The 4,186-nt window shown below is 38.0% G+C and overlaps 1 pseudogene; it reads left to right on the top strand.

Moving 5' to 3' along the window:
- The first annotated feature begins 2,206 nt into the window (after positions 1 to 2,206).
- On the top strand, positions 2,207 to 3,253 carry LOC102854912 (annotated as a pseudogene).
- The last annotated feature ends 933 nt before the right edge of the window (positions 3,254 to 4,186 follow it).

Below are 4,186 nucleotides of genomic sequence, written 5' to 3'. Positions count from 1 at the left end.
GACTGTATTGTATCTTGCATCAATCTCTTTTGCTATTCAAAAACAAGCAAGCAGAGACCAAACGAATTTTTTACTACCAAGAAAGAATCATCCTGCAGTGAGAACTTTTTATACCCAATGTCTGGAGTTCATGTTCGTGGACTCAGGGAAGACTGAGGCTAAGACATATGGAGATATCTGAAAGATGCCAGGCCCACAGACACAAGGGCCCTCCTCCAGAGCCAACAGAGAAATCCTTCTCCTAAACTGTAAGACAATAAATTTCTGTTCGGTTAAGTCATTCCTTTCTGGTATTCCAGTCATATCAGCACTAGCTATCTAAGACAACTTCTTTCTCTCCTCGGAAAGAATGACTCAGTTATGTTTGTCAAAACCAAATAAATAATTTAAGCTCAAAGAAATAAACACATAAGGTTTATTTCCAGCAGTTGTTCTTAAATAAAAATCTAAACAAACACCAAAAACTGTATACACACAAAACCCCAAATCCCAAATTCCTGTAGGATAATTACAAAAACCTTATAGGGAATGAAGGGTGAAATAGAAAATCAACTCTTGGATAATCAACCCAATAGGGATTGGTTAAAACTTGCCCCCCCCCCACTCTCAGTTTAAGGTCTAGCCCATAATAGCCCTATGTATAACAGAACATTGTTGAATCTGTGCTGTCCTTTTAATACCTGCTGTTGTTGTTGTCTGTGTCAATTAAGCCCCTTAAAGGATCTTCCTCTTTTTCGGATGATCCTCTAAAGCATAAGGAAGGAAAAAGAAAATAGTTTTAGAGTTCAGACTTCCACTGTTAATTTTGTTTTTCATGGGTTAAAAAAAAAAAAAGAATCAAAACAAAACTCAATTGTTCCAAGTATGATGTTTCCTATCTTTTTCTCTCACACAAAGGCAGTGTGAATGGATATTAAAATAAATGAAATATCCTTTTAAAGAGGAGCTATTTTTCCCCCATAGAATTGTTTCATTACCATTTGTAAATAAATAGCTTACTTTCAAGCTGGATTGGAATAGAATTTAGAAATGCTGGGCTTTGGTTTTTCTCTCTTACATCTATTTTCTCTCTGTGTGTGTGTGTGTGTGTGTGTGTGTGTGTGTGTGTGTGTTTAATTGATATTTTAATGAAAGTTTAAAGAAAACTTGGATTTCCATGCATTGATTGTTCCATGTTTTCCTCCATTAATTCCCTGCCCCGAATCCCCTTTCTCTTTTAAAAAGATTCTCTTACTGTTGTACAGTTTCTTCCCTACCACCCCCTCCCTGCCCCAGTTCACTCGACATCTATTTTCAACGGACAATTGTCATGGTTTCTCCATTACTACTGTAACAGAAAGTCCACAAGTGGTATTTAACAAACAGTAGTTTATTCTCACAGTTGATGAGGATGTTGCTATTGTTGTTACGTGCTGTCTAGCCAGAGCCAACTAATAGTTGACCTTCCAGTGAGTTTTCAAAGACTGTAAATAATAAGGGAGGAGATTGCCCATCTTTCTCCTAGGGAGAAGCTGGTGGATTCAAATCATGTGCCTTTGTGTTGGCAGCACAGCTTCTTACCACTAAGTCACCAGAACTCCATGCTTAAGCGATGCATATCCCTGGCCAGGCTAGAAGAGACTCTTCCTGTTGGCTTTTGGAGGAAGGGTCTTGTGTCTTTTCAACTTCTAACCCTTGTTTCCTTGGTGGTCTTCATGAAGGCTGCATCTATCTTTCTCTCAGTCCTGCTTGCCTGCTTTTGTGACTAAACAGCTTTTTCTATTTCCCCCCATTATCACTGAAGTTGAGTTTTATATATTTTTCTTCATTTTAAAAAATCTTGATGCAGAAATTCTTTCCCCCATGAGATAATTCAAAGTTTAAGTTGGGGGTGGGGGGAATAATTTAAATCACAGAATGGTACCATTTCTTCTCATATTTCTATATTGTGATAGGAACTGAGAGTGTAGCCCATTTCACAGAAGTAAAATAGTACAAAATATTTTCAGAAAAATTTGAAAAATAACTCCAATACAGAAATCAAGATGGAATGAACAAAACTGATTTTCCATCTTTTCTACAGTGCACACAGTACATAAGAGTCCAGTTACTTACTTACATTAATATTCTGATCACATGTTTCAAAAGAATTGGAGAAAAGGAGAAAAAACTAAATCTGGGATGAAAGGGAATGGGGGTTACTTTCTCAGGCAACATCAAGGGGATGATGGATGCAGCAAGGTCAGAAGAAGCTCATTCTTGGAATGAGGAGGCAGCCAAGGGAAAAAGGCAGACGGAAAAGAATAGGAAAGGGTCTCCTGCAGGTCAATACAAAGCTGATAGAGAACCAAGAGCCTCAGATGATGAGGTAGCAATACAAGTGGGAAAAAGAAGTACTGGAAAAGAAAGAAAAAGATGATAAAGAAGATGGTGATGGAGACAGAGAGGGAGCACCACAAAACAAAAAAGAAAGGATCAGAAGTTCAAAAAGATCTTCCCTCAAAGTGCAAACATATGATCTTTATCCAAACAGTGTATTTCCCAAAAGACAAGTGTGGATGCACATATTCATATTCTCTCTCTGTCTCTCTCTCTGTCTCTCTCTCTGTCTCTCTCTCTCTCTCACACACACACACACACACACACACACACACACACACACACACACAAAATGGGCAAACAGCTGCTTGAAGAACACAAGTGAAGAAAAGAAAGCAGTAGTAAAGGGATTTGGAGTGATTTTCAAGAAGCTGTGGAAGCACACTGACAAGTCAGAAAATATGTTCTGAACTGGATCAAGCCTGGGGTAAACAGTGATAGAAATCTGTGGACAGTTGGAAGCCTGTTCAAACAAGATAATAAAAAGAATGGTTGAGCCACAGATCTGCCATTTCCCACTGGGAGTTCCTTCAATGACTGTGCTGCCCATTATACTCTCGATGCTGTTGACACAATAGAATTAAAGTATGACAGCATTTGTAAGATAGACTTTGGAACATATGACAGTGATAAAATTATTGACTGTGCTTTTACTGTCACTTTTAAACAGAATTATGACATTAAAAGGTGTGAAAGATACCACTCACACAAGAACAAAGTGTTGGAATTTATCCTCAACTTTTTGATGTTGGTGAGGTCATTCAAAATGTTATGGAATTTGAAATAGGAAGATATATCTGCTAAACCAATCTGTAATCTGAATGGACATTCAACTGTGCCATATAGAATGGATGCTGGGCGTGGGGGAAGTGCTCCTTGTGAAAGAAGAAAATAGAGAATGGAGGAAGAAGAAGTATACGCTCTTAAAACATTTGGTAGCACAACAAAATTTGTGGTCCACTGTACACCGATGTTCATAGAAGCATTACTCATCATTATTAGAACATGGAAACAGCACAAATGTCCAACCACAGCTGAATGGATTGAGAAATTGCAATACAGTCACATGATGGAATACTATGCAGTACTCACTCAGAAGCAACAATTTTGAAAAATATTATATAACTTGGGAGAGACTGGATAGGATTATGCTGAGTGAACTTACCCAGTTTTGTAAAGATAAATACTGCATAAGACCATTATTGTAAAAATAGAAGGATAACTAGTAAAATGTGTATGGGAGTCCAAGGATGGATGGAGTGGAAACAGAAGGGTGAGGATGTGTAAAGACAAAATCACAGGGTTGCACAGGTTGCACAATTGTATAAATAGAGGGAGGGGGTAAAGGAAATGGGAAAAGACAAGGGTAATGGTGGGCATAGTTCAATGGTGATTACTTTTCTAAAACATAGTGTATGGGAATGATTGTATGAAACATAATGTCAATGACGGAAAGTGTGAAACACACACAAACCCTGCACTAAGACCCTAACCAGGTGGATTGACATGGTGACTGCTACAATGGGCTCTTGTGTGTCAGGAAGTGTGAGGAAGATGCAGGACAGAACAGCGTTCAGAGTTTTTGTTCATATACGGCATTTAACACCACAAATAAAAATAATGCTAAAATTTTTGTGGTCCATGATGATATGGCATGACCCCTTTACATGAAAAATTTGAAGTTGAAAGTGTTGCCAACAGATTTCCAAGTCTAAAATGCTTGTTAAATGCTATCAATGAAAATGTTGACACCCTTGCCTTCTGCCAAAGACAGCTGGATCACTTGAGAGAAAGTTAATACTTGATTGTTGTTTCTAGGTGTCATTGA

The sequence above is a fragment of the Elephantulus edwardii genome, unplaced genomic scaffold (genome assembly GCF_000299155.1).
Source record: "Elephantulus edwardii isolate Elephantulus edwardi_28Jun2011 unplaced genomic scaffold, EleEdw1.0 scaffold00042, whole genome shotgun sequence".
In the NCBI taxonomy this organism is placed as follows: Eukaryota; Metazoa; Chordata; class Mammalia; order Macroscelidea; family Macroscelididae; genus Elephantulus; species Elephantulus edwardii.
This window is presented reverse-complemented; position numbering and strand designations above follow the sequence as displayed.